At 37.4% G+C, this 17,973-nt stretch overlaps 1 protein-coding gene across 2 annotated transcripts in view; it reads left to right on the top strand.

The window, feature by feature from the left end:
• Nucleotides 1–17,973, top strand: part of LOC126922622 (uncharacterized) — a 139,659-nt gene that overhangs the window by 36,386 nt on the left and 85,300 nt on the right. For both annotated transcript variants that reach the window (XM_050735418.1, XM_050735417.1), the window contains exon 2: nucleotides 16,125–16,253. The gene's annotated coding sequence lies outside the window, so the exon portion shown is untranslated. The remainder of the gene's footprint in view (nucleotides 1–16,124; nucleotides 16,254–17,973) is intronic.

Genomic DNA, 17,973 nt, shown 5'->3' with positions numbered 1-17,973 from the left:
TAGAGTACGGAAACTTTAAAAATTTTCTTCAGCGACGAATATATCCTTTTCGATGTCATGGATATTCTTTAGACGAATAGAATTATTTTGCAATTTTACCAATCTCTTTGAGTGGTTCTGAATTAATCAGTGTTCAATAGCCTTCCAATTCGACTCTTTGACAGTTCGCACGATTTTCGTGAATATTTGATCCCTAAATGAATTCTTTACTGTTGCTTCCACAAAGAGAAATTGGAAAAAGATTGAAAAATAGATGAAGTATTCGTCAAAGAAGGGAAATATACGAAGACCATACGGGAAAGATATGACCAGTTAAAATTTGTTAAATTTATTTACTAAGATATTATGTAATTATAAAGAAAAATGAGTTGCTATGTGGAAAGATAAGATACATTTTAGAATCAAGTGGTTTGAGCAATTTTAAATAGAATAACGGAATAATTATCGCTGTATAATTTAGCATGCTTCTTTACTGTAGCCTTTATATCTTTTTATGAGACATTCCAAGTTTAGATCAGATTCTAATAATTCCAAAATATTTTTATCACTATAATGATGTATTTTTTTCTTTCATAAGTAACGTGGAACTGTGATCAGATAAAATGCATTTCCTTCTTTTCCCTGTGAATTCGTGTATCGATAGTGACTTCAACTGATAGTACGAATGACCTCGCAAGAAATATGGTTCGTTTCGCGTATTGAACCAGGCTATTCGCATAATTTACCTATAAATATCAGGCCTGGATAACGTGCAATTTAGCGACGAATTTGCACCGGAAGACTTATATGCATGCACTTACGTAAAATGCATTTCATCAGCGAGGCAAAGCTATTATTCAGCAGAATTTTTCTAATCGAAACGTTGGAGTACGATGATTTGTCTCTGAATAATGCGAACATTCGTTAATGATCGTTGCATACTTTGGAAATAATCATTTGATATTCATTTATTAATGAACGGTTTGATATGGATTAACTCTCAGTCGATTTTGCAATTCTTTGAACTCATTCAATCTTTCAAATTGCCAACATAGATTAATCTTTAACATTATTATAGATCGAAATTGATCAATGGAAAAGCACAAGTGCATTGATTATCAAAAACTGGGATTATCAAAATACGTTCAGTTTTTATACGTTTTTATACGTTCAATTCAGAGAATCTTGTTACAAAATTCGCGAAAATTTGCGAACATGTACAGTAATGTTTCTATTGGAATATGAAAATAATTGCGATATAAATGGTTATTGACGAATTGTAACTATGTCATGACTATTTTTGTGCCAGCAATAAAAATGCTTTAGTCATCGAAAAAGTGTACAACAAAATTTGAAGCACGATTATTCAGAACATCTGTATATATTTAATAGTAAAAATATACAGAAAAATGATTGTGATCTGTGATATTCCCATTGAATAACACATAGATTTCTCTATTAGAAGTTAATTTCTTTCGCAGTTTCTTCAAATCAAAGATTGTGCCACTTGTGTTACTTTTCTTTCAAAGCTCTCCTAATTTCTATATTTCGTAAATTGAAATTTACAAATGTTTAATTTCATTGAACCATCGTAACGAATAGATATCCAGGAAATTCGCAAATATACGCGCATGTTCGTGTAAATTTGTTTTGTGCTTAAAATATTCACGATGATAGAGCGTAGCCTGGTCGTAGTTTTATCATCGAAAACGGAAAACGATTGTTGAAGTTACGGGCAACAGAGCTGATCGATTACCATCCGAGGTAAAAATATTTATGGTGTAGTAAAAGTTGCAATTGCAACGGGCATAGCCTCCAAAGTGGACAGGAGAAATAGAGAAGGAAAAGAGTATGGAGGATAAAAGGAGGAGGTTGGACAAGGACGAGACACGATAGGCGAGTTTTTCTTGTTGTTGGTTGATAGAACGGTGATGAGAAAGAAACGAGGGAGAGAAAGAAAAGAAGAGACGAGAAGAAAGAGAGAATAAAAACTAATAGAACGGAAGAGATAAAGAATGGATGGAAATCGTTCCGTTTTGTGTTCACTTGGAAATCTTTTTATACCGCGTTGTTCTTGTCGTTGTTAATGGCGACGTCCCTTTTTAATTTATCCGGAGATATTTCACGTCTGACTACAAAACTTTTCTCGTTAATTAATTCATTCAAATTATAATTCCACACTTGAGAGTCAGATTCAATCGAATCTTTTCAAATAGAAAAAGGACGATGTTTTTTTGTATAAATTCCACGATTAAGAGATTGTAGTTCGCTAGCTTAGATTTATAAAAACTACTGTATTTATATGCACGTACGAAGAAGTGAAAGGTAAGAAGGGGAAGGGGAAGGAGAAAAGGAAGGAAAGGAGGAGGGGAATATATAACTCAACTTCGAAAAATATGAGTCAGTGATAGCACGGCTTTCAATTTCAAAATTAATTATCGCCGCTCACGTGTAACAAAAAACGAAGGAAGAAAGAGAAAGATAAACGAATAACAGAGCATATTTGGACAACCTCTTGTTTCTTCTCTTTTCTTCAGCGCCCCCCTCCCTCTCTTTCTCCAGACAACATACCTTCTCTTTAATTATGGCAATGCAAATTTATTCGAGCCTCTTGGCTTTTTCGCGCAACTCCTCTCGCGATAAAAGCCAAGAGAGAACTTCTGTCCGCTTACAATGGTCTCTTGTTGTAGCAAAAGTGTCTCGAAGAAAGTAATTAAACGAGCACCACCCAGGACGGATATTCGGAGATGTTCAGCGCGAACGGATCTCTTGATAAATATTCAGCGAATCGCCTAAGAGATTGAACGACTGTTTAAACTAAAAGGCCTCGTTTCACAGTGTAATTGCTCCCACTTGCGATTATAGAAAGCTTTCTAAAAACCCGCATAAAGCTCCAGGTCGTACAAACTTATCTAATTTATATGTAAATTCCTCCTCTTATTTATCAATCGTGACCGTTTCTTCTAAATTAAAAGTAAAGAAACCATCGTTATTGCACGGTATATAATTCCATTTGACTGGGGCCTCTCTCGAATAAATTCCAGAATACAGTAATTCAATAAGACGTTGAAGAAGACCTAGTTTACCTTCACGGAAAATAGAACCGCGAGCGTGTCTGAATTCTAGAAAAATCTTCTTCCCCTCTCGGTGGAATAGAATCGCGAACGTACGCAGGGAAATGATAAAAGTCAAACGAAAGTGAAGCAACGAGATCTTGTCGGCCAGGGGAACGAGGACGTCGCGGAGAAGGAGAATATGGCTGTTTCGTTTGTTTGACAAGGGAGTCTGACACGAGGAGTATTATTCTACTGTGTGTGTTTCTCGAGCCTATTTCAATAGATACGTTACTCTGGGGGATTCATGGGTGAAAATGCAAAATCATTCCTCCGTCCTGGATATCCTGAAGCTCGGCTCCCTTTACGACATACTCTCAAATAGTAATTACGAAATTATTACCAGCCATTTCGATGATCACACATCCGCCGGCCGGCAGTACGGATCGATTCTTCGTTCACCCAGTTTTTCCCTGGTCTTGGTGCGATTCTACATCTACTTTCGATACCTTTTCTTACCACCGATTCAATCTAAACTTAATGTTTAAGGAATTGGACGTGCACTTTGGTAAGAATCTTCTTCCGCCACACGCGATTCGAATTTTAAGTTTTAGTTTGACTCGGGTACGACGAGGAAAATACTATTCTTTCTCGACGAATTGTAAGTTTCATTTAATTTATTATAAATAGACCGGTTGTTTTTATGCTTAATTCTATAATTTCATGTTTTTATAAAAGATAACGAAAAAATCGAAACGAAACACAGACTTACCTTGTGAATATTACAATGATTAATTTACATGTATTTGCATACTATATGTATTCTATGCATTTCTGTGTCTTTAAATATTCCATAAATGCATAAAAATCCACAGTGTAGATATGAATTTCAAATATCGTGTAAAGATTGCAAATATGCTTTTTACTTGTAAAGCACTCGAAATCAAGGGTTACGGAGAATTTTCGTGTGAAATTTTGTGGCGATGAGGCACTCGCCTTTATGTTTGCTTCGCTTGTTGTCGAAGTATCGTTTTACATCCTCCATCCTTTTCACCTCATTTTTCCCCAATCCTAGCATTGATTTTTCTCTCTTTCTCTCCTTTTGGCCGCACTAAACCTCATAAAAATTCGTAGCGTTTTACGGTAGCCAGTTGGTAACTTGATCGGCCCTGAACTCGATCTCTCGTTTAACGTTGGACGATCCTCGATTTAGCGGGTATAAATTTTACCTCGTCCTTTGCACTCAACTTTCTCACGATTCCTTTTTCCCAGTTCGTACAAGATTCGACCTTCACTTTCGCGGCAAATTCAATCGACAGCGGCAGCGCAAATGCAATCTTCGAATAAGTTCGTTCTACATTAGGTATCGATATAAGGAACTCGAGATTGGTAGAACTCCTCGTTTTTCACGTTCAATTTCTACTAGTAAATATTATGTGAAAAAGTACAAGGTACACATAAAATGCTGCGTACTTATAAAGTGCAAAAGTTACTTGACCTTTTTAACCTATTTCTAAAATACAAATCTCAGAATTTTATAGGTCGGTATACTGCAAAAATTTCGCATAAATATAATCCGTTTTCACTAACGAGCACAATTACTTGCAAGAGCTTTTGATTCTTTAAAAAAAAATTTCTGTGTCATTTTGAAAACAATAGCTGATTATAGCCCAGCTCTCAACGAAAATAAATTTATTTATTTCCACTGCTAAATTCACGTCATTTAATTAATATAACCGTAACGCCCTTACCAGAGATTAAACTAGTACAAACTAATATTGGAACGGAGTAAACCTCCAGCAAAGCAAATTTGATAGAACGAACAAAAGCATCGAGTTTATGAAACTATCTCACAAGAATCTACGATGAGCTCGATAGAAAGAAGAAGACGAGTTCGATAGAAAAGAGCAAAATAATCTATCGTGTGCACTAGTGGTCTAGCTAGGTTAGCACGCATTAGGAATCAATTAATAGTTCGTTTATTTTGGTCTGGTCTGGTGTAATGCGAGAAAAGAGCGGAGAAACAGTCAGAGCGAGATAAAATGATTAATCACCGTAGTTAATTGGGCCCTTACAGAGAGCAGGCTTTTGCGCGTCACGCCATCAGCTACGAAAGAGTAAGGGAGAGAGAGAGAGAGAGAGAGAGAGAGAGAGAGAGAGAGAGAGAGAGAGAGAGACAGAGGAATTATTAACGACACCGCTTCGCTCGTGGACAAGCACGATTTCTCCCGTATTAAACGCGAGAGATTTTCCTCAACTGTTCGCCCACGAAACAGTTTTATTTGTCGCTTTATCCTGTTTCGCTATGCAGGAGGATTTAGCACAAAGGAGATTAATTTATCGAGCAAATATTATCGCAGCCTTCAACGACATTCGCTGAAATTTAGTGCTACACAAACGATAGATTAAATACCAGTAAGAATTCCAAAATCAATGATTTTCCCTGGGATAACGGATTCGATAAATCCTGTTGCGTTTAAAGGGTTACACATCTTTCCAAATTTTAAAATATATTACGTCAAATATTACGTGTGTTTCCATATTGTCGACTGTTGGAACCTAGGAGTCCTTTCAGGTCCAGTTAAAAAGGGTTGAAAGTAAGAGACGTTTGATCGCCAATTCGCGTAATATTATACCTCGTGTTCGTTGTATACTATTCGTGCGCATCAATTACGTCAAATGTAAAAAATGTGTATTATAATGTTATTATTGCGGTCAGATCCATCTCCGTAAAATGGCGATTGGTCAAAAGATAGGAAGAGGAGTAAAATATTGAGATAAACGATTGGATATTCGAACGAAGTTTTTAGAAGGAAAATTTGAGTTTTGCAAATGGTGTAAAACCAGAGAGACGTGGAAAATCCCAGGTATGGAGGGAACGATGATGTGAATAAATCGAAGGTGATTGCTTCGTTTGTTAGGATGACTACTTCGTATATTTTCCAGAAATCTCAAGCTTGGGGTGTTCTGCGACCCTATAACAGTCCATTATTTCGTTCAACTATGTAGTCGCGTGTACTGACTTCCACGAAAATAGAAGTAATTGATTCAGAGCGTCTATTCTCTGAAACATTTCTCAATATTCGACTTGAACATTGGAGCTTAAGAAACTTGCTACTGCTATGTTACCGTACCGTAGAATCGTCCTTCGCGTCAAACGATCAAAAATTATTCACCACGGATTTACGAACCTGCCGTTCCAATAATGGTGGGTGTGTTTACTCGGTTTCTCGAAGGCACTCTGCAGCAAATTCCTCGATTTTTCCTTAACACCCTGTACGTGTCGGCGAATTTATTATTGTTGCCCGTTACATAGCAAATACGAGGAAAAATTTTCCATCGGGGCAGGGAATAAAAGCATGGTAACTGTTTGGCGAGAGGCGTTGACCTCGTGTCGGTTGAACGTTCAATTGGTTTTCACGGTGAGAATAGATCGTGGCGGGTAACCGGGGTTTCCAGACAAAATTCAACGATTTTTACGATGACCATCTACGAATCGATCGTTGAGTCACAGCGCATTTGTGGTAGACAGCAGATAGGGAAGAAAGGAATAACGGCCGATTATAGCGATCGGAGTACTGCGAGAAAAGTTTAGGAGGTGAAAGCGAAATGGGACGAGCGGCCGGGTAAAGTGCGATACCGAGTGCAAAGTTGTCGGACATATGTGGCGGAAGTGTTGAAAGACACGGGCGAAGTGTCCCTCCGTCGTTCAGCCGGAAGCTTTTATCGTTCGAAACGTCGGCTGGCAACTTTTTCTTGTCGACCGAGCAAAAGCGACGTCGATTGTGTCTTCACTCGCGGATACTTCTGCCCGCCTCTTCCGGTCGATTAATTTTTATCGATTAGTTGGCTTTCTCTTTTATTTTCTATATTTTTTTTCCATTGTTGAACGGTCGTGCAAGGAACTGCTCCGAAGAGAAAAAAATATACACGGGAACAAAGAGAGAAAAAGTGGAGGTTTTTGCTTTGCCGACCGAATTGCTTCGTTATTTTCGATGGCTAGGAAAGCGAAGGATCGAAACGGCCAGGAATCTAGGTTGAAAAGATTTCCACGATAAATTTTGTTTCATGTCCGTGATTTTTAGTTTTCGAGTTGCTGTTAGAGTCACGATTTTGTTCGAGCGATGGGCAATCGATATTTCGAGGACGTGTAGACGATTTATCGTTGAGTGACGCGTTACTAATGTCGAGTCGTGCGTCGGTTGTAGATCCTTGCCAAGATTAAGGGAAGCGCCTGTTCCCGCGATTCATTAACGTCTCTGGAGAACAGCGTGACGACAAAATCGAGTTTACTACGCAATCTACGGGAATTTGGTGTGTCTGTCATTTCACTTTGTGATTGTTCAGCATTAGATCACAGACATTAATCTGAAATACTTACTCCCATTTCCCTTCTCTGTATACTTGCATCAAGAGTAATATTAAATGCACGAAGTTATTTTTTAATTAATCCCTCACGCTATAAATATCGAATTAAACTCTTAGTACGTATTATAATACCGATTTAATAAAAGCACATTGAATTAGCGATATAGCTTAGCTTCAACTTTAATAATATTAATTCAAATTCTTCAAACCTGAGAACTATCGATGTTAGTTTGTTCATATTTTATTTTCAACACGCTGTGTTGCAATATTAAATAATTAAAATTGACTTAAGCAAATATTCTCATCTGGGAGCGTTATTATTAGGAGACTGGTGGAAGAAACAATTTTTATATAATTATGGACTAAGAAACTTAAGATTTTTCAAGATAACATATCATAATTTTTACGTGATTATTCCCATTCCTTGTTAGGTTATTATATGTCTACGTTTTATTCCGAATGATTGTAATAATTCGCATTTCCTCATTCATCCTAAAGAGAAGATAAAAAATAATTTATACGGCTAGTAGAATGATGCAAATAAAAGTGTATTTTACCAAATTATAGCCTCTAAAAATCGTGTATAGCTGCGGGAGTAATCTCTAGAAATTTCTCGTTTGGTTGAATTCAATTGTATTCCAGAGATTTCCTGTTGTCGTATCCAGAAAGGTGCGTATCATTAGCATAACAGAAAGCCTAACGAAGATTCATTGTTAGACAGATCTGAATCCAACCGTGATTTAGCGGTTCTTGTTAATTACATTCCGGTTGTCGGAACTTCGGACTGATTATTCCGATAGACAATAATAATCGGCGGTGGTGTACGGGAGCTTGGTGGGTTGAATCCATCGGAGCTAGGCGAATTTCGCGATTAATCTCAAGGAGAATCTAATTAGTCCGCGAACAATACCCGTGACGGAGAGAAACGACGTGGATAGTAGCAACCTGCGTCGATCAGTCATTGCTAGCTTGTCAGCTGGCAACCTAGATCGCTTTTACTGACTTCGTTCTAATCTACTCTTCGTTTGTTCTGCCCTCGATCATTCATTCTAACGCGTACCCTTGTTTCATGAAGGCAAAAACTTGAGTGGGAAGAGCCCTAAGAAACTCTGTTTCTTTTTCCATCGAACTTCATATTTTATCGTTAATTAATTTCATAACGTCAAATACATTGGAGTTCTCAAAGATCTCAAGCTTTTTATTTATCGTAATGGTTTCTGTCGGCTTTCGTATGAAACAATTTTCTTAATCTGCCAAAACTTGTACGAAAATTAGTCATTATTCGGTCGATAACCTAATATTAAAAATTGTCTTCGATAAAAATCAGTGACATTGTAATATTATAGATTAAGCTAATTTCTCTCGATATATTATCTCTTATTTTATTAGATCAGTAGAAATCTCTCAAATATTTTGTAGTATCGGAAAAAGGATAGGATTAGGATAATTTAGATTTGTAAAATTCTCCTAATACTATTTATTTAAGATAAGTAAAAATAACAGAGATTAATTGGACAGAGAACGATAAATGTTCAACTTGAACTAAAACACAAAAGTCTTATTCCGCTCAAATCACTCTCGCAACTCTATAACTCTAACAACTCGATCTCTCTACAACGCTAGCAACTCTACAACTCTCGTCTTCGGCATCTGCACTCGCACGCTCTCGCTTATCAACTCATACTGCACGCCTTTTGCATTCGTTCTCGCTAGCGTCTCAACTAACTCTACCCTTAGCGTCCCTTTGTCTTTTCTCGTTCCATCGAACACGTGTCCCGAAACCCCGTGGCCAGGGTCACGCAGGCTCTTTCCACAAAACTGTCCACTTGAAAGGACCGACGACACATTGATGTACTCGACGGCGCCACGGCTCTCGTCACTTTGTATACGGTTCGACCGATATCTTGGGCCTTTTGCCCACGATACTACAATTTTAATGGATACTTTAATAGATAATAGATACTATATTTTATAAAAAATCATCTTCCAGTTCTTCCTTTCAGAGTGAATGAACGCAGTAATAGAAAAATAAAATTCAACTTTTGTCCATTGTAGTATACCTCGCAAATAGGTTTCAATTGTTCTTATTCATTCCATAGCCTTATTCGTTCCTTATCTATCTCAGCTCCACGAAATTTTCCTAGCGTCGCGATATTCACCGTTAAATAGTTAAGTCACATGTAAATCCCCTTAAAATTCAGGATCGTTTCGAGTGTGGCGGATGCCTATCCCAACCGCACGTAACAAAAGCTCGCACGTTGGTGTACCGCGCTAGCAACTATAGGTCGACAAGTTTATCGATGGTTTTACGGCTGGGTCCCTTTTGCCGTGACCATTCGATTCAACATCGTCAAAGGTTTAGTACTCAGCGTGCAGGCGCCGCTTTTATTGTGCACCCCGAGTCTGCTTCCTTTTCGTTCGGACCTTCATTCGTCTCGTAGATCGCGAACGTTTAGGAAACTGTTTGGACCAGTTTCCTGTTATTTTCGTTCGTCGACTTCCTCGACTGGAATTAAATTGCTGATACAAAAGGAAATTTCGAATAAAAATTACACGTACAAAATGTATGTACCCAAAGTGTTCCATATAACGTAATAATATAAATTAGGAGATGATATTACGTTACAAAGTACATCGAAAATGAAAAATTAAATTTATTTCATACCAGACTTTGCTTTCGGGAAAATTAATACTAAATTTTTATTTAATAAACGGTAATAAATCTTGCTTATGGTGTAATATTCCCAGTCATGTTTGCTTTACTGGGTAGTGGAGAAACAGGATACGTTTGATCATTTCGAAAATTGTTGAAATTATTTCTCATTCCCATGGGTATGCACTTTACCTTTTCGTATTTTTCTATGAAATTAAATTTCTACTGTTGCATCGTATTGTATCCTGGTTTCATTCTATGTTCTCACAAGTCGAACAATGAACATAAACCTAAATAGAAATATATTAATTTACAGCGATGTCCATTGACCGTAATATTTTTCTACGTTTTCGATTTATTCTTCATCCCCTATATTTTGTAAAATCGCAGAAACATACATCCTTTTTATTTTCCAATATGATATCTTTAAATAATGTATAACCAGTAATAAATTATTGTACATTTAAGAACAATTAATTACGAAACCGTTAATGAAACTCCTAATAAAAAATTTCAATTTCATTAAGCCGACGTATTAAATTTCAGAATCGGTACAGAGATATCTTTTTCGCTCTACTTTCACATTAATTAATCGGTCGTCGATGAGCCAACTTTAAAATTATCGTATAGATTTATTAATTAAGAGATAGCTGAACCACGCAGGTACATGTGTCCAGCACGGCTTGATTCGCTGCTGGGTTTAAATTAGCGAGATCAAACATAATTAAGCGCACGACCCGATTTAATCTTCGTCGAGGAACCCGTTGAATGATTTCACAATACTGTAACGTTGAGAGAATATACGCTGAGGCTGGATAGTGGTGGATATTAATGTTTCATTTACACGGCTTAGTGCACCCTATAATTATATCTGGGACCGTGATATACACAGCTTTCATTGTATTTGGTGCATCATACATATGTCTTGTTTGGGAAACGAGTTGCAATCTCTCTTGGAATTACTTTATTTCACTAATAATTTTGTTTTGTATAAATTCGATGTCCAAATTACTTTTAATTAAAATAGTAATGTACGGTAGGAGGTGATTAATCGTGGTTGTAAGCGAAAGTACCGTTTTGCTATGACAGAAATGGAGCAATTAGTAATGTGCCATTTATACAGCATATACTTCGTGATTATATCTGCAATTGTGAAATGCATGAGTTTCATTCAGTTAGGTGTTCTATATGCCTTTTTCAGAATTATTATATTGTATTAATAATTATCAAATACCATTTTTAATTAAGCCATTTAAATGGTACTAGTATATATAATTTTTGCATATCTAATTTTTATCTAAATTTCAACACGATTTTCAAAGACACAAGGATAAAATATTTGATCTATTTTGCTTAATATATTTCTATAAATATATTTAAGAAAGTACAATTCTGAAAGACAAAAGAAAATCATGTTTCCTCCCCTGGGCTTAATCAACTCGCCCCTCAAGAGTTTAATAGGGAAAATAAATAAATAAAAAGTATTACAACGGCAAAGGGCGATTAATCGTGGTTATAAAACGAAGCACAATTTTACGATGACAAAAGAGAGGTATAATTAGTAATTCCAAAGGAGCTTAATTTCTCCGAATAAAAGTTTCGCACGAGTCGCTGTAGCTACTCGTGTGAAAACTTTCCAGGCAGTGAAAGTTCGCCGCTCAGCAATTTCGCGTTCGAGAAATTGATTGGAATATCTCGAGACTTGCAGATTGAAACAGAGAAGTTTCATCAATGTTGAAGGGAAAAGGACAGATCGTGAAACTTCTCCAACTTTCAATTATGGAAAAAACACGGTTAAGAATCGGACGATCAAAATTCGTTTTCCTTCCCGAGAGTAAGATTAAAAAATCATTCCTCGTTGGCTACCACTCCTCTCCGATCTCTGTTTTGTTTCTGCTTTGTATCAGGAAGGAAGCATCGAGCTTGAAATGCTCGAGCTCGAGATGCAACTTCCTTGTAAAGGGCCGTCTTTGAAGTTGAAATTTCCGAAGTTGTGCCAGAGAGAAACGTGGTCGAACTTGTTGCAAATATTAGGGGCGAAAGCGAACGTAGATAATAACCGTTTCTGTAACGATAAAGAGGTTCATCGTTTCGGAGAAATTCTCTTTCTCCCTGTTCGAGTCGCGTATAAAGAAGTATAAATTAAAATGACTCCGTCTAAGCCTGCTTTACTTCATCGGCCATAACTAATTAAACACGGTCTTCATCACTCGCTGCGTTCGATCGTTTAAAAATGTAAATAACCTTGCTTTCTGTATCGCTGCAAATTACGAAAAATGGAAGGCGAGGAGAATAATTAAGGCGAGCGAAGAAAATCACTAAGGAATGTTGAATAGAAGATAAAGAAAGTCCTGAGAGCGATGCGCGGTTCACAAAACGGCGTCGATTCTTTTTGAAAATTTTCAACCTTTATGTCTAGAAGCGGTCGCAAGATTTGTCTGTATGGAAATCAAAGGTGAATCACGCTGGCTGACGCTACTACAACCACCGCGTCAAAGCCTCTTTTGTTCTCCCGTATGAAAAGTCGTTGAAATAGTCGCCAGGCGAAGTGGAGGTACACGTACAATTTTGGATCGACACGGTAAAGTTGCTTTCGAAATGGCTGGGTAGATACGACGGGATTGTTTCTGTGGTGCAAAGTCCGTTTCAGAGATCTCTCTTTCGTTTGGACATGTCGTTAGTTAAGCCTTCAAGTTTTCTATTTGATCTTAAAATTCAGACATTGAAATTTGTAATTTTAATTTCTCATTCTAATTAGATTGTTAACTTAGATGAAAATGAGTTTAAGACATAAAATGAGAGGAAAGGAAAGAGTCGACGATCGTCTAAAAGAAACCTCGCTTGCTTTCCGTGTAGACTTTGATCCGACGTTTTTCAAAAATTAATTAAGTTTCGGACTTTAGAATTTTTAACCCCACTGATTTAATTAATTATTTTTAATTTAGATGAAAATATGCTTAAGATGCAGAATAAGGGAAAGGGATGGCTATCATTTGAGGAGGAGTTAGGGTTCCAAAGTTTTCATATCAAAGTTCATTTATAAAATAAATATTTTTAATAGGAATAGAGATAAATGTGGCGGGCAGAATGTGAAAGAAGTCGAAAATCGTTCGAGAAAGGAACAATTTAGAAGCTTACGAAGAGAGGGAAGAAACAGCTTGGGATATTCTCAAGGAATTTCATACTTTTGACAGTAATTGAAATGTATTTCCCGGTTACGGGGGAAAATATGGGTGGATTTTTTCCTGGACGTTCAGGTTCGCCCGATAATGCCACGGTATCTCAACGGTAACGGATGCGAAATTCTCGCCGCACCAACTTCCCTGCGATTTTCTCCTTTCCTTCATCGTTTCCACGGAATTTATGCGAAACGCAAAACTTTCCGCTGACGGTGGGTATACTTTGCCTTGGTGTTCTTGAAAATGACGAGTTACTTTTCTTGAAAATAAGTAAAAAAAAAAGAGAGGAAAAAAGGAACAAATAGACGAATTAAAAACGATCGAAATCATGCCTATACGTTGAATTACAAACTAATACATGGTAAAATGTTTGCTCTTTGTCACTCATAGTCAACCTCCTAATTTAGAAGGTACACACTTGCTTGAGTCAGAAGTAAATTATCGTCTAGGTATTAACAACGATTTAAACCGTATTAAGACCCTGAGATGTGTTTGAAGTCGGTTGGGAAACTTCTTGGAAGTTTATGTTTCACATCTTAAAATAATCCAGCCACATTTCTCCCTATAATCCTCTATCCGGAGAACGGAACAAACTCCATGAGTAAACTCATCTGATCCCGAGGAAATTTGTGTTCTTTCGTAACTGTAATTGAATCCGTAACATTCAATACTATAGAAACAAGGAATTTAATCAAATCACAATTCCATCTTGCGCTATAATACAATAAAAATAGCAACGTTGATTTTTTCCACACAGCTTCGCGGTGCCAGCTGGGAAGTAATCAATCGTCGCGAATTTCTTTTCCGTGGTAGATCGATCCCACCTATCGAGTTTCATTTCACATCTCTTTCGAGTTTTCCTGGTGCCTTTTCCCGCCTGCGTCTCCAACTAAGTTCAGATAGTTCACGAGAGGTGCTTGATAAATTTTCTTCAGCAGTTTATAATAAGGCAGCTCATTCTGCACTTCCACCCCTCTCCCCCTTTGCTCGTCTATCATCCTCCTCTTACTCGCGTTTCGTGCTAGTCAACCGTCGACCCTGTCTACTTCTTTTTCTTCTTCGTTTCCAAGACCTTCATCTCGATCCTTTTAGAAGTAAACTCTCTCCAAATTGCCCCTAGAAATCTCATTTCCACCCCCCGATACCTCCCTCCTGGAAACCGATTCTTGCCGAAAAAAGAATTACACAAAGTTACCAACGGACACGATCCTCGTACACTCTATGTCGTAGCGATACCGTGTGCCCGAGTGATACGAGCAGCATGAAGAGGTCTGCGAACGCCTGCAGGTGAAAAAGAAGAGACAAGGGTCGAGAGTGTTAACACGCAGATGAATGTGGATCAGGGAGGATTGTAAGGACGGGCTTCTTCTTTTTTTTTTTTTTTTCTATCACTCCCTTCGAGATCATTTTCTCGATAGGGGTGACGTTCTGGAAAATTGTAGTTTGCCTAGCCTGATCCGTTCTAGGTTCTTTCATCGGTTCGTGTTTATTGAATGAGCGTCAGAACGGTTCAGTACTCTCGCTATATTTTCTAATTCGTTTCCTTAAACCAAACCTACATCCAAACCTTCACCCAAGATTAGGTTTATGGTTATGGTTAAGGTGTTGGGGTCAACGTTTGGACGAAGGTTTGGGTGATGGTTTAGACTAGAACAAAAGAAAAAGCATCCTCTATTTTTGGCTTTTCTTCAAGCCTACAAACTTTCACTGAAATCGAAGACGATCTTTCCTAATTAACAGCGGGGAGCGATGGAGCTTGGCTATTTTAATTTAGGTAAAACAACTTCTTCTATTGAATTTTAAAAGAGCAATACTGTATTTCTATTTTATCGTTGAATATGATTTTATTTGGTTTATTTCATTCATTGAATGAAATAATATATAATTATAATTATATATATAACTATATAATACTATAACTAATAATAACATATATATGTAACTTGCGAGACAATTTAATTCAGATTCAGTGATTTTGAGGCACATTTTTTGATATTAATCTGATGAAACTAAGTTTAGAGTAGCTATAAAACGAGCAACGCAAGGGAAAATAATGGGATTTTTCGGGTAAATTTTGCACTAAGGCAGGAAGTTTGCACGCAATTAAGCCGTAGTCAAGCGCGTCAAATTGAATGTTGCTCGATTAATTTTCGTTGGTAAAATATTCGCCGGCGACTCCGCGTTGCTCTGTCTCAAGATGAAATTTAATTATGCGAGTTAGCTTCACTCGGCCACACCGCGTTTTTTTCACACTAATAGGCTTATTAGTTTGTTATTCGTAGCTCGACGCTGCTACGCGAGAAGTTTTATGCGACCACCACGGACAGCTTTAATTGGGTATCACTTCATTCCACATGTGCACCTTTTTTAGTCCTCTAGATCTCCACCGAATGAAATAATTTGTTATTCTATCGCGCACTCGTGCCACATAAACAGTTCCTGTCTTATGCTTTTATTGTCACTTGCTATTTACGAAGATCAACAACTACATCAGAAAAAAATCATAGTAAAACGCCATAATATACGTTAAATTGATATATTTTAGAAAATTGATTTCCTATGTTCTCTAGAAAATTATTAAAACTCTTCATGCTGTAAAAATCGTAAAAATATCGTGATTACATTATGGAATACAAATTGCCTGGTCCACTAAAAGACGTAGACCATAGCGTTCGTCTTAAGAACGGGTTAATTAGGTAAAGAATAGAGGAGCGATAATGTTCGAGTGTGTGCCGTTTCACGAGCGAGCGAGTAAAGAGCCATTGAAAATAAGGCTGCATTTAGAAAACCATTGGCAATGCCGCGCCCTCGCTTTCCACTTAACCTTAAAACACGAAATTCTCGTTTACGAAATTCACGGAGATTGATAAGCGTTATTTTGATCTTTTGTAGGAAGTAGCTGAACACCCGTGGGACAACGCGATTCAGGGTGGAAACAGAAGGCAGAGTGAGGCAAATCCAGAACGACGGGGGAGTGTGACTGAATAATCGTGGAAACTTAAACAGAAATTCTGGGTCAAGGTGAGTTTCTTTCCATCTCGAATAACGAAATTTTATTCTTCCGGCTGGAACTCATGGTACTAGCCTCTCGCAAACTCATTATTATAATACTGTACCTTTATAATCTGTGTAAGGGTGGAAATTAATTGCCAAAGAAATTCCTTTCTTTAGAGTATTTCATATTTAATTCTAACTCGACTTCGCTTTAACATATTATCGTTTATAGTACAAAAAAAAAAAAAAAATATTCTGCCAGAATTCAGTTTTACTTAATCGGAGCAAGATCTTCATCAGTACTTACAAATTACGATGCTTCTGGTACAATTAGCAGTACCATTTTCTACGACTACGCCATTAGTCGAAGTTCTGTTGGAGATTTCTTCTAACTTCGCTCGAGAAGGATGCTCGAGAAGAACAGAAACTTGCGAATAAATTTTGATTGCCAGTTACGAGTGAAAGCGGGCAAGGAGGCTGGCGGTGATCATTGTCTCTGTTGCTAATTAATTTCGACTCGCCGATTTCTCAAGAAAGTTTGAACGAGGTCCGGCGTAACTTCTCACGGGACGTAACCTTAAATGAGGTAGAGAAAACACTGGTGTATAGGGGAAGAGTAGAAGAGGATAGTCGGGGCTAGGAGAGCGTGGAAATCCTAGAAAGCCTCGGGGTCAGATAGCACGCTGGCGACGGCATTTGAACTTTGTCTAAGCAGAAACAGAGTCGTTTCCGAGTTAGCTCGGATTAATTCTGAAAGTTCCATGAGGTAACCCTCGAAGGGTTGAAGTACGGGTGTCGAGCTTCCGCTCACGGGATCTCAGGGGGATGGTTATTAAATTTTGATACTCCGGATTCCTGACTTTCCCTCCTGACAAACTTGCGTCGTTTTCTACGCTACACTACCAATACTGTTGTGAAACATTCGGAATAATTTCGGCTGTCGAAAGTTTCTTAGTACGAACGAAGAGAAGTTTTGCCCGTGGCGCTAGCAAATTCTAAATGGAAGTTTTCGTTTCAAATTTCAAATGTTCCAATTTACGAATTTTCAAATTGCGAATCACCCAATTTTTAGATATTCAAATTAAAAGTTGTTAAATTAAAATTATCGAATTTCAAGTATAACAATTTTCTCAAAAAGCTTTCTAAACATTCGTATTTCCAACAATAGTCACGATAGTACGGGTAAAAGAGTAGAGTAAGAAGTAACATTAACGGCGATGAAATCTGATCTAGCAATTGAGAAGATTTTTTCTTGCTGATCATAGCTGCCAGTTCTGAAGGATTTGTAGACAAGAAACGAGCAGATGCTAAAGTTCCCTAGAATCATAGGGATCGTACGTCATACAAACATGTCGGTATATGCACGCGAATTGAGGTGGGGCGAAATTTCAGACATGAAGATTTCGTTGAACTAATACCCGTGGGGCAAGAAATTGCAAACAAGATCTTCTCGTCGCCACCTGAAATTAATCCTTCGCGTGCAACAGATGAGACTTTGCTGTATGTGGCTCCTTGCTCATCTTTCAAGTTGTATCTCGATAATGATCGACCAAACAAATTGGAAAAACGATTTGAATATTTCGATATAAATTTTTATTAATCTTTGGGAGATTCTTTCTAATGTTTAGTAATTTTTTTACATTATATATCCATCAAACCTAAAATGAAAGTTACAAAGTTTTCCAAAACACTGCATTTCTAATCCTGATATGTAGGCTGTCGTTTCTTCAAAAAGAATTTCTCAAAT

This window comes from Bombus affinis, chromosome 12 (assembly GCF_024516045.1).
Source record: "Bombus affinis isolate iyBomAffi1 chromosome 12, iyBomAffi1.2, whole genome shotgun sequence".
NCBI classification, from domain to species: domain Eukaryota; kingdom Metazoa; phylum Arthropoda; class Insecta; order Hymenoptera; family Apidae; genus Bombus; species Bombus affinis.
This window is presented reverse-complemented; position numbering and strand designations above follow the sequence as displayed.